Raw genomic sequence first — 26192 nt, forward strand, 5'->3', positions numbered from 1 at the left:
TTGCATTTACCTCCGCTTAATAGAGATGGCAAAAAAATAAAAAAATAAAAAAATAAATAAAATACCTTTGATAAAACGTGTACACCGTGTATTGAAACGATAAATGAAAACACACAAGTCAGGAGAGACATTTCAACACACACAAAGTGCAGGTAGTCCTTAAAAAGGGGAATAAAAACCCACTCCCAGATCTGTATTTGTCTCATTCTTCTATCAGGTGCTGTTGTCTGGTGCTGACGCAGTGACAGGGAAAATGGTACTGCTGCTCTGCACTTTCTAAAGCTACTGAATAGGTTTTGAAGTGAAGCAGCCCATAGGGTCCTGCTACAGAATAGCTAGATGATGTGCTCTGACAACTTGGGTAAAAAAAAAAAAAAAAGAGTAAATGTTCTCCACCTCCGAAAGCATGTAGAGCTACAAAAGCGCTTTGGCTGTGATCGACTCTCGCACGCGAAACGGGGATGACATGAACGATGCTGGATGCTGGAGGTGTAAAGCTTCGCTATTTGAATCAATATTTATGATACGACGCATCGGGAGGGAATTGATGCAGACGTCTAAAGGCTAACGTCTCAGATGGAGCTTTTTTATTTATTTATTTATTTTACTGCCGTGCTTTTAGTTTGAAAAATTTGAACGATAACTAAGCAGAAAAATGTATTATGAATGGACTCATTTTGGCATTGATTTATTCCAGTCCTTTAGTAAGGAGGCGTGTCCTCTGTGCCTGTTGATCGCAGTAAAGGAGTTTCATTGATTCCTTGACTGTGTTAAGGAGGCGTGGCCTAGGGGCTTGTCAGTTAGACAGAAGGAGGCGTGGCCTAGGGGCTTCACAGCCTGAGGGAGGCGTGGTCTAGGGGCTAGTCAGAATGAAGGAAGCGTGGCCTAGGGGCTTGTTGGACTGAAGGGGCGTGACCTATTGGCTTGTCATGCTGAAGGAGGCGTGGTCTAAGGGCTTGTCAGACTGAAGGAGGCGTGGCCTATGGGGCTTGTCAGATTGAAGGAGGCATGGCCTATGGGGCTTGTCAGTTAGACTTAAGGAGGTGTGGCCTAGGGGCTTGTCAGAGTGAAGGAGGTGTGGCCTAGGGGCTTGTCAGTTAGACTGAAGGAGGCGTGGCCTAGGGGCTTGTCAGAGTGAAGGAGGTGTGGCCTAGGGGCTTGTCAGAGTGAAGGAGGTGTGGCCTAGCGGCTTGTCAGAGTGAAGGAGGTGTGGCCTAGCGGCTTGTCAGTTAGACTTAAGGAGGCGTGACCTAGGGGCTTGTCAGAGTGAAGGAGGTGTGGCCTAGGGGCTTGTCAGAGTGAAGGAGGTGTGGCCTAGGGGCTTGTCAGAGTGAAGGAGGTGTGGCCTAGGGGCTTGTCAGAGTGAAGGAGGTGTGGCCTAGGGGCTTGTCAGTTAGACTTAAGGAGGCGTGACCTAGGGGCTTGTCAGAGTGAAGGAGGTGTGGCCTAGGGGCTTGTCAGAGTGAAGGAGGTGTAGCCTAGGGGCTTGTTAGTTAGACTTAAGGAGGTGTGGCCTAGGGGCTTGTCAGAGTGAAGGAGGTGTGGCCTAGGGGCTTGTCAGAGTGAAGGAGGTGTGGTCTCTGTGCAGCATACTGTACAGCAGTGAACATGTAGCTGCTTTACATATATCTACTAGTGCTAGAACTGTAGAATTACGAGCTTCCGGCTTTTAAAAAGTGTTCAGGTCAAACTAGTAATTACCTATTGTTGTCTGACCCCAATGAAATCTTCTGAAAGCGTTGACTCGGAAGTGTGTGACGTCAGCTTACGAGTAAACGCGGCAAGATGGTCACAGCTTCTGCAGTTAAAGCAACGGCGAGTGTAATGTTAGTATTTAGCTCTGTACGTCTCCATCAATCGTTGTCTTTCAGCGTTTAGCACTGAATGCATAACACAAATATGGCTCATTTTTCTAACTGGAAGACTTTAAGGTGTTTTGTGTGCGTTTCCATAGAAACAAATCATTTCTAGAACTGAATAGAATAAATCGTCCAAGCTGCTGTCTCGTAATTACAGTAATTGTGACTTGACATGAACATGACATGGATTTCTACTCGCTAGCCCTTTTTCAGCAGTTCGAAGAAGAAGAACAGACGAGCGTCCGTCTTTAGGATGCATTGATGACCACCGGGTGGTCAGATCATATCATTTACTGTGGTTCAATGGACAGTGGGCTAAAATAGAAATACAATTCAAGTCATCTCAAAAATCCAGTTTTATTCCCTTTTCTTTTCTTTCTGTTTTTTTTTTTTTTGCTTTACAGCCCAAGATCTCAGACTGAGGTATTGGGCAGCTGCCACAACTCTCCAGGAAATGAATGAGATTGATCTCTTTCATTATCTAATGTCGGGTCCAGAACCACTTTCGATATAAAGACTTCTTGGACCAATTCCACAATCCCCAGGCTAAGCTTAAAACTAGAGCTGCTGTTTTTTTTTCCCCTGATCAAAATCAACAGCTTACACAGCAGCTCCACAGTGCCTCGGTCTCAACATGCAGATGAGGAGGAAGATGTTTATTAAATGTTTATTAAAAGGAGATTCCAGTGTCAGTGCTTTGGACCGCTGTAGCTGCTGTGATGTAAGCCGAAACAGGAAGAAAGCCTTGTTTTGTGGATGCCACTCACCCTTGAGTGTGAGTAGAATTAAAAGCATGAGGAAATAAAATTAACCAAACTGTATATACACTAGATCTATATATCTATATATACGCCTATCTCAGGCGTCATCGGGCATCGAGACAGGATACACCCTGGACGGAGTGCCAACCCATCACAGGGCACACACACACTCATACCATGCATGTCTTTGGACCGGGGGAGGAAACCGGAGTACCCGGAGGAAACCCCCGAGGCATGGGGAGAACATGCGAACAACACACACAAGGTGGAGGTGGGAATCGAACCCCCAACCTTAGAGGTGTGAGGCAAATGCACTAACCACTAAGCCACCCATGATTAGAAATTGACAAATTTGTTTGGACACTTTGTCCACTATGGCCAACCTTGAAAATTTGTGATGCGCTGAAAGACGGTGCAAATTTCTATACACAATACGATACATAATACAACACACAGACTATTTTTAAATACGAAACAAATCTATTTTGATTCGAGAGCCAAACTAGCACCTGCATTAATCACAGAGCTTGCTGAGATGTGCGTGTGTGTGTATATATATGTACATATATATATATATATATATATATATATATATATATATATATATATATAAATAAAGAAAATATGTGGAAAGCAGAACAGATAAGCAGGTTTGCTCGTCCTCTCAGAAGGGAGATGAGGATTATGCTGGCAAACCTTCTGATGGTTCACTGAAAGGATCCTGAAATCTCCATGGAACAGTACGGTGTAGCGAGGCGGATTATTTCCCCCTGACGAAAGCCCTCGTCCTGTTGATTAGATGCAATGCCAGGCCTGAAAACGTGGCGAGAGACAACAGGCGAGAGACGGGGTGAGTGAGTGACTGAATGAGTGAGAGATACTGTACTGTAGATAGAGAGAGAGAGAAAGAGAGAGAGAGAGAGAGAGAGAGAGAGAGAGAGAATGGCGGCGTTCATCAGCGGCTCCACTCTGACCTCTTGTGAGGTATGAAAACAAAGTAATGAAAAGTCTATCGATTGCTGTCTCTTCCGTTTAAACAAATTTCCTCAGCGTCAACGGCGTTTGGGAGCCAATTTATGTGCATCACCTGGACAGAATCGAGCGCTCAGGAGCTCCAGGACAACAAGATACAACGCTGGAACCACACACTGACTTCATATACCCATAATTCATCTTCTTGCTCTGATTGTAGTATCCAGCGCCACTGGAAAAATATGAACTGGCAGAGTTAACACTTCGTGTAATGGATCAGATAAACCAAATAATACGCTCTGGAGTTTCAATTTAAACAGAGTTCACTATAGAAGTAGCACATAATAATCACAAGTAATACAATCGATACATATTACAACAGCTAGTAGTAATGAGTAAAGGTTTACATGCAGCTTTCTTTAACTGAGAAGTAGTCATACATTTTTTTAAGCCACTGTTTAAACCACCATTTAACTGAAATAAGCGGGAACTTTAACCCTGTTTCTACGTTACTTTAAAACTAAAACCTCTGTATTTCTGGAGCTCTAGTTCCATTTTGGAGAGAATAATTGCTTGATGATGTAATGACCATGATTATGACCTTGTATTAGATGTTTTAGATTCTCAGAATCCGAGTCCAATACTAACTCCTCGGGTCTGAAAGAAAGGTTTGGAGACGAGCGCATCCCTGAGAGAGAGAGAGAGAGAGAGAGAGAGAACGAGAGAACGAGAGAACGAGACCGACCTAACCGCGAGGCGAGGGTTGATTTCAGCTGGAGAAATTGAGGGGGTAGGAGAGAGCGAGTGTGTGAGAGATAGGACAAAAAAGAAAGACAGACCATTAGACATCGTATACCGAGAGATGCGAGACTGACACGCACTTCCGACAACCATCTCACCCGACAGAGGCCTAGCTACATTTCTAAATTAAAGATGGAGAGATTGCAACGTAGGGGCAGCTTCTGGAAGCGACCTGGTGCTGAGGTGATTTATCAGACTATCGGCTTCGCCCCTAGAGGTCAGGAGTCAGGACAGCTACGTCTTTCTGTCTCTGTGTGTCTGTTTGAGTAAACAACAATTTCTAAAATGTGACTTTTACAGGTACGAGTCAATGTCTCACCGATTTACTCGTCTCTCACAAAATTCCAGCCTACTCGCTTTATCCCACAGAGTTCACAGTGTTCCCTTGTGGTCAAAAATTGGGAACTGTAACAAGCAGTAATTGGAAGTTTTTTTGGGGCAGGAATTTCACTGCCCCATGCTGAGGGACAGGCAGCAAACAGACCCTGTTTACCAGGACAGGCGGAATGTAAAGTGACTTATGGGACAGTTTAAATCGGTATAGAGAAAAGTATGATGTTCCGTCTGTGAGTCTGATCTAAAACGAGTCAGGACTTTGTTGTCTTTCAGGGTGGGACATTTTTTCCGCTCGTTTGATGACTTTACACAGAATTTAAGTGGTCAAAGATAAATATGAGTGCTTATCATTAGACCTGTAGCTTTTTTTTTGGGGGGGGGGGGGGTCAGCTGAATAAGAAGAATAAAACCAGACAGTCAGACGTCATGCATCCTGCCACGTTTTCGTCTGTTCCTGAGGAGAGAATCGTCGGCGGGAGCTTGACAAACATCTCCAACGTCTGTTTCTTCAGCAGAACAAAGAACGTGACACAGAAGAGCTGACCAGCCTGGTGTTATTCCCACACAGTATGTTCACAATGACAAAGCAACAAATGACAGCTTGAAAGAATAAAGAAAAAAAAAAGACATTCACAAATCGAGAGGACATACGCGGGCAGATGGATCGAGCTCGAAAAACTACTGAATTCACAAGACACCACTTGAGATTTAAAAAATAAATAAATAAATAAATAAATAAATAAATAAATAAATAAAAAGAAACGTTTAAACCCAGTCAGGCAGCAAATACAGGATCAGGGCTTCGGCGAGTTCCTGCAAGAGATCCGGGCTGAAATAACAAGATAAGCAAGAAATAACAAGGCGCCGTGGCTACGGGAAGTACTACAGGGGATATTAAACACAAAGCAGCGGGGAACGGATCGGCTCTCTCGAGGACGGACCTTACTATCAGGCAGTAATGGCTCTGCTGAGCTGCTATGCATTAAGCTAAAGGTTACTTAATATAGAAAGACAGAGACCCTGATGATCGCTGACAGGTTTGGTATCAGTGGAGAAACCGACGTCGGTGGTTGTTCGCCGCAATATAAAAGCCTGGTCAGAGAAAAGGAAGGAATGCAATCATTTGCTGCAAGTGAATGCAAAGAATTCTTGCAAGACAAGCTACAAGGACAGAAAAAATATCTAGCTTTTACAACAACCTCTAAATCTCTGCCATTTGTACCATTTAATCCGTCGGAAACTAATTTTATCCCAAGGAAATTGATTTACAACAGAATCGAGCAGTTCTGGGTCTCGATCACTGACGGTGTTCGTATCTGAAGTGGTAACTTTCTATAGAGCTCCACAGCCAGAACCGTAGACCCACCACCGGTATCTACACATCTGCAGTGTTGGTCGTGAATTTTTACAAATATGCAATCCTAAGAAAAGTTTAAAAAAAAAGCAAAGCTGTCAGAATTGCTGCTTTCCTCAAACCAAACAATTCCCACCATGGGGCCATTATTCGATTCAGACAGGCTGCCAGAGTGAGTTCTTTTGGCAGCAGCTTTCGTCAAAAGAAACCTGAGTGAGCCGGAATCTAACTCGAGCACTGAGCTGAGCAGTTAAGGGTTAAGGGTCTATCACAGGTTTTTAGAAGGGATTCTCTTGGATCCTGAACTTTTAACCTTCCAGTTTCTAAGATCCAGGAATGGTTTGCCATCTACCGGGAGAGCCGAGTCTGTTCTCACTCAACTGAGAGCACATTACGGTACATTGTGTTAAAAACACAATCACAAATAGCCAATTAAACATGAATGAAAATAATTATCGGAACGTTGTGAATAGATTCATGATACAAAGCCACTACGATGTGAAAGGCCAGACCAAGCGATGGTAACTCATATAACTGCTCTTTATAACCACCTCAGAACTGGCAGCCTATCAGAACTCAGTTCCTGTTATTGCTCATGTAATAGTAGCTATGTTTCGGCACATTCTCTAATGGGGAATGTTCCTGGGAATGTTCCTGGGAATGTTCCTGAGATGGCTCAACTCTGCTGAGAATAAAGACTTCTTTCCATAATGTTAATAAACATCCTATGTGCTTAATTAGCATGTCCTGGACAATTTCATTTAAAGCCGGCGTTTCTTTTACGGCTAAAGGTTTGAATAATTCGACGAGATAAAGTACGGAGATAAAGAATAAAAAGCCTATTAAAGTGAATCAAACATGCACAAGCAGCCGCAGCAGCAGCAGCAGTCTATGAATGTATGAGCAGAAATAACTAACATTTTCACCCAACATCATCTACGGTTGATCCAAAGGTCATCTAGAGCTATTAACGACGGCATAAAGGCGCAAGATGAGTCTTTATTTTTAATGCTTGCCCTGTCATTAGGTGAGCGGGGTATTTGGTTGTCATGCCCGCTTTGGCATTTACGTTTGTCACACACAGTATTTGGTCATCAAACGGGTCGGGGCTTTGGCTGTGCTTGGTATTGTTATTAGAGTGGGTTGTGTTAGCGGGTATCTCTACAAGCTGATGAGATCCTTTCGTGCACAATGTCCTTAGGGCCACCAAAAAATGAGCCCTGTTAATTAAAGGTCAAATTTAGTGTCTTAATCCGTTCTCGCTAATTAGAAATGCGATGCTGAATGTAATCTGAAAATATATCAGATATTGTGCCGTGTTTATCCTGTCTGGCTCGCTTCGTGTTGGTTGTTATCGTGTCTCTCTTATTTACGATTGGTTACCATGGTTTCACCTGGCTAGTGGGGTATTAGCTCACATACTTCATAGCTAGCTACAGAATATACACAAAACCCTGTATCTGACAACAAAACAGATGTATTCCTATTAGAACCTGGACGTTTTGCTGATTTAGAACCAATCTCAGATGCATTCCTGATAAAAACAAATGCCTTGCCAGTTTCGAACAACAAATTCTTGCCAATTCTAACCATGAGATAGATGTTCTCGCTAGCCCTCGTTTGTTTCTTCACGCGAGACGTTAAGAGAATGGCTCCAATGGTGCAGATGAAGGGTGTTGAAGTGTGTCATCAGCGTACAATGGTGCAGCTTCAAAGCGACAAAGAGGTGGCTTTCAATGATTCTTCTATTTGGTCAAGAATAAAAGACTGCGTTTGAGAGTCTTGGAGGAGGAGTTGGTGTGTTAACCTTGCTTGAACCTCCGCTGTTATTCTGATCGGAAACACGGCCCCTTGACCACAGATTTGACTGGAATGACTTCAACAAATGATTAAATGATTAAAGCCTGGAATTTGCCATTGTACTGTTCGTGCTATCAAACCAAACAGGAATCGTCTTGAATTTTTGCACACTGTACATATATCAGCTCGAAGCATGAGTGGAAAACACCTCCTGCCTTCCCGATACGGATAACGTGAACCGTAATCCTACTGGCAGTCAGAGTGGATGTTGAAAATCCTCTCTGGATATTTGGACTTATCTCCAACCCGCCCCTTTATAAACCGTTGTATGTTTTCTCCTCCGAAGCAGGAAATGGAGCAAAACAAACGCCGACGGACTTTCGCTTATCAGTGCGCCGCACCGTCTCTTGCTCCCTCTCATTTTTTTTTACGAGGAAACGCGGTGATTGCTTTGGCGCTCGGGAAAAAATGATGGATTCAGATGGACATTAATTGGACCATCTGCAATCAGTATGTCAGGACACAACAGAAGGATTTTACATGCAGAAAAGATGATAACATGCTGTTAACACGCTAGTCCTTGTACGTCAGCCGCATTTGCACGATTTGCTGCGCTCTGTTTTATTGGCTACCGTTTTTGAACTCCCCCTGTTTATTACCCATGCTCATTTTTAAAAGCCTACACTTGTTCGTGTGTGTCTGTAATTTCTACAGAAGGCTTGCGGTGATAAGCAGTGAGGTACAAATTGAAAAAAAAAATTTGCCAAAAAATTTTAATACGGTTTTGATACGTCAAGGAAAGTTTATTGATCAGTGTGAGGTTTATTGTTTGAAATGATGTTTGTATGTGTTTGTCTTGGACCTACAGACCTCGAGCTAAAGTGTATTAACATAGGATTTACATAGGAAGTAAATCGATCGGTATGGAAAACGTTGCAATACATTTGTACCTTTATATGGATTCCAATATTTCCAACTGAACGTGTTAAGGAAAAAGAAATCAGACTTAAATCTGTCTTTATGAAAATATAGTACAGAATATCTCTCTCTCCTATTTCCATCCCAGCGCTGCTGAATTCTGCATTCTGATTGGTCAGATACAACTGAATGAATTCTAACTTCTTATTGTTTCTATAATAACGAGGGAGTCGTATCCGTATAAACAAAACCCAAAGTTTCTCGAATAACATGAGAATCTCTCTCTCTCTCTCTCTTTCTCTCTTTCTCTCTCTCGAGTGTCTTAAGCAGTTCATAAAAAATGTAACAAATACATTACTGTCCTCTGAAGAGAGTGAAATTTATCTAAATTTCATTTTTTCGACAGTTTTACTTGATTTTGATGAGACTTTGAGGCTATGATTGGGAAACACCGCCGTTATGGTTACGATGAAGGATTTGGCTCCAAAGCATTTACGCTTTTTTATTATCTCTCCGTTATTATATTGACAGCACTCGATTCCTTCCTGCATATCTGCTCAGAAAGGTTTCAGGGAAGAAAAAAAATCGGCTCAGCTTACGGTCTTACACGAAACACCTTCGGACGTTTCTCCATTTGTCCCGTGTCCAAAAATATAGCAGTGCGGTTTTTACAAAGTGGCTCACGAGATGCTGAAAGAGATCGGATTCCCTGTTTGAGTGTGCTCGTTTCTGCACGTTCGGCTAATGAAGCTCTTGGGTGTTTTGCACCGGGAATTAGAGGCTTTACCTTTAAGCCTCAAATCTCTACCTTCTTTCTTTCTCTTTGTCTCTGGGTTTCGTCTAGGGATTGGCTCGGTGTCTGAGGCCTAACCCTTTTGCCTGCGAGCCCTGAAATGAAAAGGACGCAGCCTTAAGGAGAGGATCTGTGTGATTTCCTAGCTCGAAGTAGCCTCTCTGCTGTTTGGAGATTCCATTAGCGGTGCGCTAGACAGTGATGAGGAGTGACAGCGAGTGACTCCTCCAGTCAAGAGTGCAGCCCGGGGGCCAGGAGCGTGTCACCAGCCGTCTCTGACATCCCTGTGCCTCTTAGGACATACCTTTGTTTCTGGTTCTGTGAAAGCAGGATGGCTAATTGCATGGCAGAGCCTTGGAGACGAGAGATACAAGGGGAAGGGAGCTGCCTGTGATCGTCCTGCTGCTTAAAGCTAGCTTTCCTACACACACACACACACATATGGACATGACAGACCAGATAGTGATGCTTCACTTACTAAGAAAGAATTTGAACAAAATGAAAGAAATGGTGCACGCCAAAATAAAAATAAATAAATAAATAAATAAACAAACAAACAAACAAATAAATTCATTAATTCATTAAAAATAAAATAAAATTTCCCTAGCCGTTGTGAAGGAAATTAGGGCTAAGTGAAAAGCATGTAGGCAATCTAGCATGGCGACTGGCTAATATGATAAGACAGCAAGTACACATCCTGGGAAAGGGTCGATAACATATATTAAACATCTCTGGCTTTCATTAGCGCGCTGTCAAATAACACCTCCATACAGAACGGTGGACGGGAATAGAAAGTAACGGTCGTTGGAGTCTGAGCAGCGGAAAATTTGAACCGAGCTTCTGCGCGCGGTGTTGGTGGTGGTGGAAGGCGGGAAAAGACACGGTCATGACAGGCTGACGACGGATATTGAAAAGCGGTTGTCACGTGCAGCGCAAAATTTGATATGCATCAATGCCAGAGCTTTGTTTTTTTTGGCTGGGGAATGGAGGGATCCTTTAGTTTTAAAAAAAAATTATACGTGGTGGTCTCGGAAAAGCCGTGGGGTATCAGTGTGGGAAAATAAAATCTAAACAAATCTATTTTCCGGCTTTGACCACCTCGTTCAAGATTCAGGGGAAAGTCCTAACACTAGCAGACTTCCTGCTTTTTTTCACCTCTCGGATACTTTGGATACACGCCGTCTCTTCTGTTTATGTTCTAAATGAGAAACGTTTGGGAATAAGATGCGAGGCTTCGATACACGTCTTCGATACGCTACTGTATAAGGAACCCTGCTGAGAAAGTAGGTTACGCTGCAGTATACACCCGAGTCTGCTTCTACCAATTAGGTTTGTGAAGCTGGTGTTCTTTTGCTGGCGGTCATTCTCGCTCGTACTGTATGAGAAGAAGACGCGGCTATTCATTTCCGTAATGCAGCGAAAAAGAAAAACGTATAGAGAAAATGAAAGAATGCTCTTCCACACAACAAGAGCTGTCAGGTTTAAAAGAAGAAAGAAGAAAAAAAAACAAGGCTGAGAGAAGCAGAACCGGAGGGACAAAAGGAAGACGTTCCTTCACCACACTCTTGCTCTTTCTCTCTCCCTCTTTCTCTCTCGCTCTCTCTCTCTCCTTTTCAGCTCTTTCAGAACCTCTGCACATCTAATGCAAGGGGACGACTAATGTACGCCATTGATTAGCGTAATAGAAACTGAAAGGTAAGACATGCCAGTTAAAGGAACACTGGAGCTCTGACAGGCTGCACAGAGGAGCTGTAGGGGATCTAAAGCCATTTATGAAATGAGGATGTAGTCTCTATGTGTGTGTGTGTGTGTGTGTGTGTGTGTGTGTGTGTGTGTGTGTGTGTGTGTGTGTGTGTATGTACCCGTGTGTACACCCGTGTGTATGTGTCTCAATTTTTTTGTATCCTTTGAACCTTGAATGATTGATACAAACCCTTTTTTCTTTCTGGTGTGGAATTTTTAGACTTTGGGGCCTTCAAAGAGGATGTTTGAATTTCAGGGACGAGGAAAAAAAAAAAAGGCAGGAAACAAAGCCAAAATATGTGTAAAGTGCATATGGCGGCTCTGGGGTTTTACTCTACCGGATACATTACAGTCACAAAAAGATGGTTACTAAGTAACTTCAGCTGTACAGCAAGTTCAATGTGGTATCATTTCAATATAAACGTAGAATAATAGAATCTCTTTTTGGCTCTTGTCGGTTACCATACCGACGATCGTGACGTCGCATCATTTTGTCACTATGGACTTTCCACCCTTTTAAATTTGTTTCGTCGTCCAAAATTCCTAACACAACGTGAGCGACGCAAAACAAACCGCCGAACAGGAAGTGAGGCCACGTGTTTAATATCTAGCGATGGTTTTATTCCTGGACACCAAACTCACATATATTTAGCAAACCTGACCTACAAGCTTCTAGTTCACATGGAAATTAGGAAGACTAAAAAAAAAAAAAAAAGGCAATATCTTAGCAAAAGATTGATTTTGTAGTAAATCGACTTGGGAACATGGTCTTGGAGACAGAAAAATGCTTGGCCCCATTAAATGCTGGTTGCGGCGGTATTGATTATTATAATTATGACTAAACTCACACATGGGACTCTCTGTGGCAGACGGCAGAATGAAATTTGGTGCAGTGATAGAGGACAGTCTCAGGCACCTTTCCAGCGGTTTTGGATTGCGCCGCTCAAAAACACCACCAGCAGGATGAATTTGGTCACGTGTTCATAATAACAACAACTCCGCGATGCAAGATCACAGCAGCAGGATTCACTTTCCTCTGATTTTGTTTTTTTTTTTTGGGGGGGGGGGGGGGGTCAGGCCAAATACAGCGAACATCACATAGTGTTCATTTTCACCATATTGGATTTTCTTCCATTTTGAATTTGTACCAGAACCAGTTTGATTTTCCCCGTGTCTTAGTTCCGATCATGAAAATTTGGAAAACCGACCAAAACAACAGATTTAGAATATAACATGCAAGTAAATTCATTCATTCATTCATTCATTCATTTTCTACCGCTTATCCGAACTTCTCAGGTCACGGGGAGCCTGTGCCTATCTCAGGCGTCATCGGACATCGAGGCAGGATACACCCTGGACGGAGTGCCAACCCATCGCAGGACACACACACACTCTCATTCACTCACACACTCACACACTACGGATACATTTTCCAGAGATGCCAATCAACCTACTATGCATGTCTTTGGACCGGGGGAGGAAACCGGAGTACCCGGAGGAAACCCCCGAGGCACGGGGAAAACATGCAAACTCCACACACACAAGGTGGAGGTGGGAACACCCGACCCTGAAGGTGTGAGGCGAACATGCTAACCACTAAGCCACCGTGCCCCTGAAAGTAAATTTCTGAATTTCTGAATTTCTAAATAAAATTCTCCAACCAGGAAGTATATTTAAAATACACTTGACAGCATTCACTAAATTCCAGGGGTTTTGTTACCACGACGTAAAGTGGGCGTGTTTCTGGAGGGCTTGGAAAAACGCCCTCTTTCAAAAAAAAAACCAAAACAAAAAAAACCCCAGCATACTATGAAGGGCAAAACAGTCATACAGGTAGATTTCTTTTACAAAACAAATAAACAACCAAAAACTACAGTTATGGTAAGGGTTAGGGTTAGATTATCAAATAGGCCACGCCTACCCGATGACGCAACATCAGTTATGCTGTTCTGAAACCCCTGGAAATAAGTGCCTGTCTACACTTGACCCAAAGTTAAGCAAGTTTCTAGTTTGTTTGCAGCTTACGACGGCGTTTGTAAACAGAACGCGCGGCGATATTTTAACATCACTTTTGATGTTTGGCCTTCACATTTATGTAACGTCCTAGATTATAAAATGCTAATGGCTCCTAATCTTCCTCCATTGCTTAGGTTTGGTTCCAGAAAGTGCTTGGCACCGTTAATCGCTGCTTACAGCTCTATTTTTTTTTTTTATTAGTACTGTCAAAAATGTCAAATTCCTGATACACAAATAAATATTCCAGTAGAGTAAACAGAGCTCTTGAGACTGCAGCTTTAGCTCTGTTGTTAGCGCTTAACACGTACGGAACGCACGTCGCTATTCAGAACGCACCGTTAATCAAAACCAATTTACAAAAAAAGAAAAAAAGAAAAGCTTTGTAAGTACAAATCCCCCAAAAACAGAACGCACAAACGTTGAGGAAGTGATCTAGACTAATGAGTCATCTTTTCTCTCGAATTTCTTTTTAAAGTCTAAGTGGATTTCTTTTGAAAAACATTTGAAATTTCATCCTGCACTTCTGCGCCTCAACTTATAATATGATGAGTGAGTCACAACGTCTCCAGAGCAAACGGTTCAGTTTCCAGTTAAAAGTTGTACTTCTTAATGGACAACCGATTCCCCTCAAACACCAAACTGGCGGCAAACATCTTACCAGTGTAAACCTTGAGTAGTTTCTGAGCTTCGCCTAGAATACAACAGAAACTCGGAATTCCTAGTTACTAGAACGTGCTTTAGATCACTTAACATTAGATGGTTACGATTCTCCCACTATTTAACTGGTTGTATAGCGAGTTTGTCGCTAACAGAAATAAAGGAGTTGTAGCATGAGTTTTATTCCTAAATTGTAGCTTTAGGCCATCCTTAAAAATATTTTGGTTTGCAGTAACAGTAAAAATAAAAAAAAAAACAGGGTCTATTTTATTTCTTTTTCAAGTTTCAATGTAAAACAAAAATAACATTTTGGTGACAGTGATTGCGTAGGTATGACATTAGCATATCGTGACGTCACTGACTGGGTCTTCAACCCGTGCCTTCTGGCGCATCATTGCGAACCCCAGAACTACCAATACATTTTTTTGATGTATTATGGCACCCGAAACCGTATGATTTTGAATGGTGACCGCGAACATTTTGTTTACCGGAGCCGCAGCCATCATTACCGAGCGCGAACCGCTCTGACTGACTGTGAATGAGAGAACGAGACGAAGCGAACGCACAGGCCACAATAGTGTAAACATAGATGACGTCACGGGTTTTTATTTATAAGAAAGATTTTATTTTATTGCCTTTGTATTAGTTGTCTGAAGAGTAAAAAAATGTAAAAAATTGAGTCGGTCCTAAACCGACAGGTTCGGTCGGGTTACGGCGAACAAGAATATTTTTAAGCATGGCCTAAAAGCGAGATGAAAATGTCAGGATTCTGCTTTCTGGAGTATTATTTTTCTGATAATCATTTTCACGTTAAAATGAATCTCTTCTTAGACGTCGGATAACGTTAACATCTTAAGAAGAAGTGAGAAAAGTTACGCTGTTTGAGTTTTTACAGCGGACGATAGGACCTTTGTTAAACTCTAATCAGAAGGTAAATCAGATCTGATACGTGAATGCGACTTCATGCGTGGTCACTTCCTGCGTTTTCTGTGATCCGATAGCTATCCGACGGTAAAAAGACCAGGTCTAAATGCCCTCCGAAACGTTTTCGAGACGGATATAAATCCGACCGCTCAAACCCCTCCAGGAGGTGGTCTGTGACGCATTTCAGATGAAACTGGACAGGTGTAAATGAATGTGGTTGTTCAAGCCACATCCGTCAGCGCTATACTCCTCCCAAACGGAAGTACGTCACTCGCAGGTGACTCGCGAGTCGTGCATCGCGCCAGAAACAAATAACATGGACGACATGCAGGGTTGTTTTTTGTAGCATAACCTTCGTAACAAGATATTTCATCTTCATTTTTTATTGCGTTCTGAAAACCGCACACCGCAAAGCATGTTCCATTTCAATTACCCCGGAAATGAGGTCAAATATATTAGCATTTTGGGCGTGAGTAGAAAGATCGGGTCGATATCCGATTCGCCGAGACGCATTTATGTGGCCTGATGTAAATGGAACGGTTTTAACAAATCAGCTATCGGATCAGAGACAACATATGAAGTGACCGGGTGTAAAAATGCCCTAATACACTACAATACAAACAATGTTTTTTTTTTCTCTCTCCGAGGAGTAAACGAGGGAGGACTCTGAAAAATGATAGTACAGAAAATTTCTTTTCAGAGCCCGGTCCTGTTCTAGCCTTGGAGATATTTACACGCTTTGATGTAATTTATATATGCCAGGTATAAATACTGTTCATATTTACTCAGCTTTGAGAAAAACAAAATTTATGGAGATCGATTCCGTTCTCCTCCACGCAAAGAGGCAAATTTACACACATTCGAACAATAAAGCTGATTTAATCCAATCATCCACCTGAGCAGCAAACAACCTGCCATTTGGCGCTCTGTCAGTCTGCACCCTGAGCTGTTTACTGTTCGGCGGAAGCTCAGAATGTAACCGGGTTAAATTTAACGTGATGAATCCGCTGTGCTTTTTCTGTAATTAGCGGTCCGCTGTGTCGAAGACGGGGAGCATCGCTGAAAAGCCCCTACGATCTCAAATAACCGCGGTGAGTCAGGGTCTCTATATAGTGTGTCGTCCGATGCGAGCGCTCAGATGATTCGGCAGGGACTCGACTGACACGGCTCTCGGGCAGAAATAGGCTTTTCAGATGTGAGACTTTAAATTGGACCGACGTTTAAGCCTCCGGGGTGAAGCGGCGTCGAAATCTGCAAACGGGGACGTTTTTTTTCTCTCCCAGCCGAGGACAGCATCCATACATTTTTTCAGCTGACCTAAGGGTGATGTGGAAGCAGCGAGTCGGATCCGTGACTGTGGGTTCAGCTGAAAAGTATCTCTGAAGGCGCAGAGCAGATTCTCACTAGTACATTAAAAGGTCGGAGATTAAAATATAGAGATTTAAATCTCTACGTGAGTCACGGAGGAGCTTTTATTTCAGGCGACGTCTGCATTTTTTAGTGAAATTCACGGAGGCATTTCTATTTTCCTACACCTTAGAACCGACACCATTAGTTGTTTGTTCTACCATTGAGCGGTAGTTAAGAAATAAACTCTGAAGCCACGAAGAACTACGGCGCAAACCAGACGGCTGGGAAAATATAAAATGAAATATTAGTAAAGTGAAAGAACCAAAGAACTGCTGGGGATACAAACTTTCGCACACAACATTTACTTGGTACAATTCCTCTCTTATTTATTAAAGAACAACCTACTTTTTTGTCCGTTAATAACTACATCGTGCTAAGTCTGGTGAAACAATTGGTTCGTTTTGTTGGCTTAAATAAGAACACATTTATTATAAGACTCTCTTTATCATAACAAGCCCTCGGCACATGAGCTGTTACCATGGGGTAACAGCAACCTTGGGGTAACCATGGACAATCAACTGTCCTTTTCCTCTCATGTTGCAAATGTGACTCGCTCATGTCGGTTTCTTCTCTACAACATTAGAAGGATTCGGCCATTTTTGTCCACACAGACTGCCCAGGTACTTGTTCAGTCTCTTGTCATTTCTAGACTGGATTACTGCAATGCACTGCTGGCAGGTCTACCTATGAACGCAATCCGTCCTCTGCAAATGATCCAAAATGCAGCTGCCCGGCTTGTTTTCAACCTGCCAAAGTTCTCGCATACCACCCCGCTGCTGCGATCCCTCCACTGGCTTCCGGTAGCTGCACGCATCCGGTTCAAAACACTGATGCTGGCCTACAAAGCCAAAAATGGACCAGCCCCCTTTTACCTCAAAGCCCTCATCATTCCTCGCACTGCACCCCGTAACCTCCGATCTACCAGCACTGCTCGACTGGTTCCACCATCTCTCAGGGTAAGAGGCAAGTATACTACAAGACTCTTCTCTGTACTGGCACCAAGGTGGTGGAATGAACTTCCCATAGAGGTCCGGACAGCCGAGTCACTGGCTATTTTCGAGCGACGGTTGAAGACCTACTTATTCAGGAAGCACTTCAACTAGCACTTTCCTTATCCTTTGCATTTTAAAAAAAAAAAAAAAAAAAAAAAAAAACTTTGACACTTTTTCATTGTAACTTTGAACAAATGTTTTAAACTTGTGGTATCTTAAGTATGTAACCTAATGAACCAGCATTAATGTATTCAGTGTTAGAGATTTAAGCACTTATGTACGTCGCTCTGGATAAGGGCGTCTGCCAAATGCTGTAAATGTAAATGTAAAATGTAAATAGTGACGTCGAAGTCTCCCAGAAATTTGGACACTTTCTGACCAATCAGATTTGAGAAATGGATTCCTTTGTCGGTCTTCGTGATTACAGGTTTCAGTTTCGCTGCAAAAATTTCATGTCTTCTCAAATCTAACCGATTTATTGTTCCCCAAGAATGCAGTGCAGCACTGAAAGCCTGGGGGGGGGAGGGGGGTGCTTTGAGTTTACTTAGTTGCCATGGTGACCAATGAATTCCCATTGAGAACCGATGGAATTTTCCATAAGGGCTGGCTGTTTTTTTGTTTTGTTTGTTTGTTTGTTTGTTTGTTTGTTTTTGTTTTTTTTTATTAAATCTTCCTTCTGGCTTTATAATGAGAACGGCTCAAGGAAACGAATCAAACTAGCCTCTTGCTTTACTACGCGACTGGGGCAGACGGGAAATGTTTGATATTTCATGCCAGTACTGACACACCGAGTTTATAAATTACATTTGTGACTACATTAAGCATGAGCACTGGGATACACACACACACACACACACACACACACACACACACACACACACACACACACAATTAGCCTAGGATAAATTCCTCCATGCACGTATTGTCACACTGTAGATCCAGTGTCTCGAATCACGCGGAACCGCGATGCCTCGTCTATCGATTATCTTCAGACTCCGAAGCTCTCATCTATTCAATAAAGGAGATAAGATCTCAGCTCGCTAGCTCACGAATCTGTTACCGATTCCCTCTTAGCTCAGCCAAAAATCTATACAGGGATCCGTCCTGTTCTATAATAAAGAGCTCGTGTCCTGTGTGTGTGTGTGTGTGTGTGTTTGGTGGAGATGGATGTGCTGAAGAATACAGAGCAGAATACTGTGGGATAAATAAACTGCAGCCTCTGTACCGTTTACCTCTAATAACACTGACAGATAACAGCTAATTGTTTCAGCTAATTATAGTACTTAACACATTACAGACCACTTTTTTTTGGTCCTAATGACTCGCGTTGCATTACACAGTAATGATAAGTTCTCTTGTGAAGAAGAACGTCTCCAGCAGCTGCTCTGTCGTGAGAAGCTCACGTCTGGTCATGACGCGTGCCGTTGGTCCGTGTGCGTAACGTTGCTTAATGGTGATGGCTCAAACGGTGTTTCTTAATCGCCATTCATTATCATATTATATAGCATTACCGAATCACTCACAGCCAGGTCCAGAATTATTGACACCCTTGGTAAAGATAATCAAATGTAGGGCTGAAACGATTCCTCAAGTAATTCGAGTAACTCGATTACAAAGATTATTCGAGGCAAATTCCTCTGCCTCGGAGCCTCGTTAAATTCATTTTAAAGCTCTAGTCACATTCCTGTGCAATTATTTTGTGTGTGCATTTTGGAAAACAAACAAACAAACAAACAAACAAACAAATAGAACGGGAGAAAGAAGAAAAAAAAACGAAAACATGGTGATGATTTATATAATGTAAACTGGTACACGAACAACGGGTTTCGGCTCGGTGGAGTCGGGGTTGGAGGAGGGAGTTTAAATCGCGGCAGCAGCGATGCGCTAGAAAGCGGCTCATCGAATTGGAATTTAAAGGGCCGGATAATATGGATGTCATGACCGGATTGGTGCGCGTCATGATGCAGCTTGATGACGTGGCCTGCCTGAACTAACGCGATGCTTGATTTTTCTTAAAAAGGAAACCAATTAGTTGTTCATTTTACGAGACCCGTCATATTTTCTCTTGTATATTTAATATTGCTCTTTAATTAAGCAAAAATACATTTTATCCGATTACTCGATTAATCGATGACATTTTCGGTAGAATACTTGATTACTAAAATATTCGATAGCTACAGCCCTTATCAAATGTTCATGAAATTCTTCTTTGTGGTGAATCAGTCCACATAATTTCTGATTCTTCCTGTACATCAGCAAACATGGCCAAGCCCCGGCGACTTTAACACAACAGTTCTCTTTGATTGGCACTGCTAATGACCGACGACCACCCGCTGAGCTTTTCCTTATTTCCTCACCACTAATTCTTCAAATAAAAGCACTGTAAAAGTCAGGACACCATTCACAGCGTGTAGCTGCTTAAAACGTAGACTTCCTCGCAGGACCCACGTGAACCCGATCGAGATTCTGAAGCTTTCGGGCTAGAAAAGCGCCAGAGGCTGAGATGCTCCATAGTTTAGTAATAAAAGTCTCATAATTAATTGATTTGCACAAACTGTCTTACAATTGCCCATTTTTCTCCTGAAATTAAAATCTACATGATGGAGTGCTTTGAGGTTTCTCTAGTAGCAACCTGTTGTTGTTTTTTGTGTGTGTGTGTGGGTGTGTGTGAGAGAGATAAATTCGAGCAGCTCTGTCGTATCTGATGAAACTTATTTCTGGGCCTGATAAACACCAGATCTGTTGTGAAGAAAAACAATAAATCACATTGTTTATCTTTACAAAGTGCTAGGATTTTTGGATTCCGCACCTTTAACTGGAAAAATACTTTGTGTTATAAATGCATGGTGTTTTGTAGCTACTGTACAGCAGTCACGCTCTTGCTGACCTGGAAACGCATCTGCATTGCTTCGGATGATTGAACGTATGGAAATGATGCGTCGGATTGTTAAAAAAACAAACAAAAAAAAAAAAAACAGAAATGCGAGGACAGTAACGTCGGCTAAATGTGCTGTTAAGCTCTTATTTATTCAAATGCTCCAGCTCGGGAACATCACAGATGCCCTAAAGGCTACAGTTTAAATAGGAAACGTCAAAAAAAAGCAGTGTTTCTCTGTTTGTGCCGAAAACACGATGCTTGTTTAGTTTTAATTCACTCCATCAATCAACACGCATGTAATTAGAGGTGATGAGGAGGAACTCAGCACTAGTGCAGGCCAACACGCATCAATTTGCAGTCAGCGTCGTTTAGCTCTTCGCCAGCAGCTGGCCTGCTTCCTGTTAGCGCTAAAGAATCCAAATCACCAAAAGATTATCACTCCTAATACTAAACTAATCACAAATCACCAAAGATCACGCATGAAAGACCTCGCTAATTTCCTCATATCAAGCTCCGCCCCTTCTTATACGTTTTGCTGTGTATTTTATCAGGGATAAAATGAAAGCTGGGCTTTTCTTTACTGATATTTTGAGAACTGTATGAGGTCGCTTTGACTATGTCATCACCTTTCACAACAATTACTTTACTTCCAATGGCTTAATCGTGAAGTCCTTCATAATTTATAACATCTCACGGTAATTCTAGGCATCGTTTACAGCCAGATCCTAAAATATTGGTAAACGTCTCCTTAAAAAAAATAAAAAGATTTAAATGAAGTTGGGGTAAATTAATTGTGATATACATATATATAGTAATAATAACCCGTTATCAACTAAAGGTTTGATTTCTTACCTATTTTAATTACAAAGACATTTTACCAAAGGTGCCAATACTTTACAACTGACTGAATGTCTTTGAAACCCTTTTTTTTTTTTTTAATCTGGTGTAAATGAGGGTATAGATTTGCCTTTAAAGCAGCTCTCGGTCCGTAAGGAACCGGTTCATAGGAAAGACGCACGAGTGCGAGACCCGGAAATCGATTAACGATCAATTACGCTCCGTCGACGCGGTGTGATCTAAAGGTGTCGCCTTCCAGTGTTCTTGGACAGTAAGACACTAAATCCACGTGCTGATCCGGCGGCGGATAATTAACTGTAAGATGTGTAAAGATTCTCAATATGTGAGCGGCGACAGCATCCCGAGTGTATTGGACACACCACCCCTCTCAAATAGGGGCAGCAGATGTTGTGCGATAACTCGCCGACCCCATCACACCCCCACCGCCCCCTGTGTGTGTGTGAGTGTATTTTGCAATGGCTCCAGCCCAGTGTTGACTCAGTTGAATTGCCAGCCCGAGGCGCTAGCGCTTGGACACACATGGCCGTAATGAGGAAAGGTCATCAGGCGTCGTTGGCTGTCAGCAGCGTCACTTGAAGAGGACAAGAGCTGGCTGCGCTGTGGCACGTCCTCCCTAAAACGCCCTTGCCATTAGAGACTGTGTGCCAGACAGAGCCTGCCCAAGGTGCTTTCGTAATTCTTTGGACAGACGGTGAGTAAACACTTAAGACGGATGCATGGATACACGCATGTGAGCATTACACCAACGCTTCGAGTAAAAAATAAATAAATAAATAAAAATAATTTTTAAAAAAAAGACACAGAACATGCTTGCTACAGACAGCAGCGTTTCTTTTGGAGTGAAACCATTCAACAGAGCTAGCATGTTTGTGCTAGAGCTAGTAGCTAAGTGTCATCATCCTGCGACACGGGTGACTACCTTTTAAAAACTCTGCTCATCTGAGAGGAGCATTAAAGCTTCACCAAGCTTTGTTTTTAGAGCTAGCTAGCAAGTGCTAAGTGCATCCTTCTTAGAGACGCCTTTCAATTTAATACGTTTCGTGGCCATGAAAAAAGACTTTGTTTCATTGTGTTTTAGCGCAAAAAGCAGCCGGCTACATTTAAAGGAATATAATTATAAGTCTCATCATGCGCTAATTTGTTCCAGTTAAAGATTAACGATAGTAAAGGATTTCTTTTAATGATAGTTTTTACCACATTTATCCTTTTTTGTTCCTCTTATCATGGCCAATAATACAGTAATGATAGGCTTGCTATAAAACAGGAATCTGGTGCAAAACACTTCTTCTCTTGCTCTGAACATCATCGACGACGGTCGCTTTTCATCTGGTTTCTCTTAAATCCAGACTAAAAAATAAAAGGCGCCGTTTCAGACATCAGGAATTTTTTGTCCGATATATTGTTTGTTCGGTGCTATTTGGTGCTAGATTGCTAATTTAACAAAATATCCGTCTCTGTTCGGTGTGGATTTAGTTTTCTGGCAGAAAATGGAATTCTTCAAGAGTCCCCATAAAGTGACGTGCTAATGAGAGGGCGTTTAAAGTGATGCTCGCTCGACTGTTAAGCTACAATCTGTTGCCTGGTGTTTGCTGTTCATATCGAGATGAATTTTTATTTTTTTTTCTCCGTGCATAAGTACATGGATTCGGACGCAGCCATCGTTCTAACATGTCAAAGACGTCTTCCTTTTCTAATGGGCTGGATCACGTTACACGCTAACGACGGCTAACAAACCGCAAATAGCCGTGCGCATGCAAGACCGTCTGGACGTTCGGAACTGGAGGGTAAACAGCATCTAACTTTCCATAATCAATCCCGAGGAAAAGTCTGATCGAGCCGTAGGGAAGGGAGGAAAGTGAAATCCAGTCGTGCAGCCGGTGCTGAGAGTGAAGGAGACGAGGCAGAATGATGAGAAGCAGCTGCTTTAATATTCACCGCTCTGTGGCACAGTGAATAGTGACTTTATAATGGAGTTAGCCGTTATGAATGTGAACGAACAACAGCGGATCGCTTCAGCAAATGGGGCGAGGATGAGGGTCAAGAGATTCACACAGGAGAGCGTAAAGGTCATGTAGATATCTTTAAAGAAAATAGTCACTTAAATACAGCTAACTGATTCCTTAGCGAACGTTTGGTCATTTGTAAAAGAAACTTCTGCTTTACTGACTGTTTACTTCCTGAGTTTTTCCACTTAAGCAATTCAGGTAACGTATCAAAGAAACACTCGACACACAGCAAAAAACTAACAAGAAACCGCTAACAACAAACTGCTAACAAACACATAACATTTATTTGTTTTTCTAAAAAACAACTAACAACAAATATGTAAAAATTCAACATCTCTCTGATATTAATTTTCAAACAGGTAAAAAAAAACAGCTAAATAAAAAAAGCTAAAAACAGACAGCCGACAACAAACAGCTAAAAACAAACAGCTAAAAACAAACAGCTAACAGACAAAACAGCCAACAACAAACAGCTAACAACAAACAGCTAAAAACAAACAGCTAACAAACAAAACAGCCAACAACAAACAGCTAACAACAAACAGCTAACAACAAACAGCTAACAAACAAAACAGCCAACAACAACAAACAGCTAACAACAAACAGCTAAAAACAAACAACTAACAAACAAAACAGCCAACAACAACAAACAGCTAACAACAAACAGCTAACAACAAACAGCTAACAACAAACAGCTAAAAACAAACAACTAACAACAAATATGTAAAAATTCAACATCTCTCTGATATTACTTTTCAAATAGGTAAAAAACACAGCTAAAAAAAAAAAGCTAAAAACAGACAGCCGACAACAAACAGCTAAAAACAAACAGCTAAAAACAAACAGCTAACAAACAAAACAGCCAACAACAAACAGCTAACAACAAACAGCTAAAAACAAACAGCTAACAAACAAACAACTAACAAACAAAACAGCCAACAACAACAAACAGCTAACAACAAACAGCTAAAAACAAACAGCTAACAAACAAACAACTAACAAACAAAACAGCCAACAACAACAAACAGCTAACAACAAACAGCTAAAAACAAACAGCTAACAACAAACAGCTAACAACAAACAGCTAAAAACAAACAGCTAACAACAAACTTTTAAAAACTGAACATCTCTCTGATAACATTACTTTTCAAACAGGTAAAAAACAGACAGCCGACAACAAACAGCTAAAAACAAACAGCTAAAAACAAACAGCTAACAAACAAAACAGCAAACAACAAACAGCTAACAACAAACAGCTAAAAACAAACAGCTAACAAACAAACAGCTAACAAACAAAACAGCAAACAACAAACAGCTAAAAACAAACAGCCAACAACAAACAGCTAACAACAAACAGCCAACAACAAACAGCTAACAACAAACAGCCAACAACAAACAGCTAACAACAAACAGCTAAAAACAAACAGCCAACAACAAACAGCCAACAACAAACAGCTAAAAACAAACAGCTGACAAACCCACACCATCTATCTGTGTATTTGTTTAAATATATAAACATTTCCCTCAGACTGTATAAAACTCTTACCTGTGTGTTGTTTTACTTCACAGTTGAAGTTAAAGCAAAAGTATAAATTTAAATAAAACAGCACACATGAGCATGGCACTGCCCCCAAGCCATGCCCAGGCTCTGCCCAAAAGGTATGCCCAGGCCCCGCCCCCAGGTAATACCCAGGCTCCACCCCCAAGCCACACCCAGGCTATGTCCCGAAGTGTGTTTCTGTGTGTTTCTGTCCTGCAAAAAAAATAATAAAATGAGCGAATACGAGCTTTGAACTCAGACTTTGCATTTCTTGAGGATTCTCTTTGTTACACCTGGATTAACTGAGATTACTGGGTTAACTGAGATTGTCACCTGATGAGCTGAACCAGGTGTGATGGACATAACACACTGAACCCCTCTGGGCCATCAGTACAGGGTTTGTTCTAATCTGAAGTGAGGAGACTGATTCTGATGGAGCTCCCTAGTGGCAGCCGCAGCCTTCTCAGTGACTCCCAGAGTTAATCATGCGAACGCCGTTGTGTAGTAAAGCCGCATGGAGACACGCATTGTCTCCGGGGAGAGGAGAGGAGAGGAGAGGAGAGGAGAGGAGAAGAGAAGAGAAGAGGAAAGGAAATGAAAGGAGAAAAGAGGATAGGAAAGGATAGGAGAGGAGAAATTAGGAGAGGAAAGGGGAGGAGAAAAGAGGAGAGGAAAGGAAAGAAGAGGAGAAAAGAGAAGAAAGGAGGAGAGGAAAGGAACAAAGAGGAGGAAAGAGGAGGAGAAAAGAGGAGAGCAAATGAAAGAAGTTGAGAAAGGAGAAGAAAAGAGGAGAGGAAAGAAGAGGAGAAATGAGGAGAGGAAAGGGTTGGAGAAAAGAGGAGAGGGAATGAAAGAAGAGGAGAAAAGAGGAGAGGAAAGGAAATAAGAGGAGAAAAGAGGAGAGGAAAGAAGAGGAGGAAAGAGGAGAAACAAGGAGAAGAAAGTGTAGGAGAAAGGAGAGGTGTAATAAGCCAGAAGGAGAGGTGTAATAAGCCAGGATTAAGCTCCTCCAGATTTAAATACACCTCCCTGTCGTTGACTGATGACCAATTAAACACTCAGGCTCTTATTGATCACAGGAGAACGCCACGGATCCCCAAACATCCTTAAATGCACTGCAGGGAGGCCCCACAGACCCACAGACGGAGCGCCGTTGTGCATTTTTCATCTTTATGCACACTTTTTTTTCCCCCCCGAACCCTATGGAGCTGCGATGAGGGGAAAAAAGCTTATCCAAGCTGGAGACGTGTGCTGGGGTGGAGAGAAAAAAGAGCAGCGGAGCCATTTATTAAGCATTCAGGCAGATGGTTCACTCGTATATCATCGCTCTTATATCTACAAAACACACACGGAACTGAGGCTTGCAGCGCAGAGGGCACCTTGGGAAATGTAGTTCTAACTCTGAGAGACAATGAAGGAGTGTGCGAAGTGCACACATCAAGGTCAGAAGGAAGGAAGGAAGGAAGGAAGGAAGGAAGGAAGGAAGGAAAGGAAGGAAGGAAGGAAGGAAAGGAAGGAGGGAGGGAGGGAGGGAGGGAGGGAGGAATGTAAGTGACTTACTTCCTTCCTTACTT

General features: G+C 42.2%; 1 protein-coding gene across 6 annotated transcripts in view; it reads right to left on the reverse strand.

Annotated features, from left to right (window-relative positions):
• unc5a (unc-5 netrin receptor A) overlaps positions 1-26192 on the reverse strand; it is a 187475-nt gene that overhangs the window by 154780 nt on the left and 6503 nt on the right. For 4 of the 6 annotated variants that reach the window (XM_027138158.2, XM_027138157.2, XM_027138156.2 and 1 more), the window contains exon 1: positions 24625-24727. The exons of 1 other annotated variant lie outside the window; for it this stretch is intronic. The gene's annotated coding sequence lies outside the window, so the exon portion shown is untranslated. Of the gene's footprint in view, positions 1-24624; positions 24749-26192 lie in introns of those variants that run through there. One more of the 6 variants, XM_047800459.1, reaches the window with a different exon arrangement.

The sequence above is a fragment of the Tachysurus fulvidraco genome, chromosome 15, assembly GCF_022655615.1.
Source record: "Tachysurus fulvidraco isolate hzauxx_2018 chromosome 15, HZAU_PFXX_2.0, whole genome shotgun sequence".
Lineage (NCBI taxonomy): Eukaryota > Metazoa > Chordata > Actinopteri > Siluriformes > Bagridae > Tachysurus > Tachysurus fulvidraco.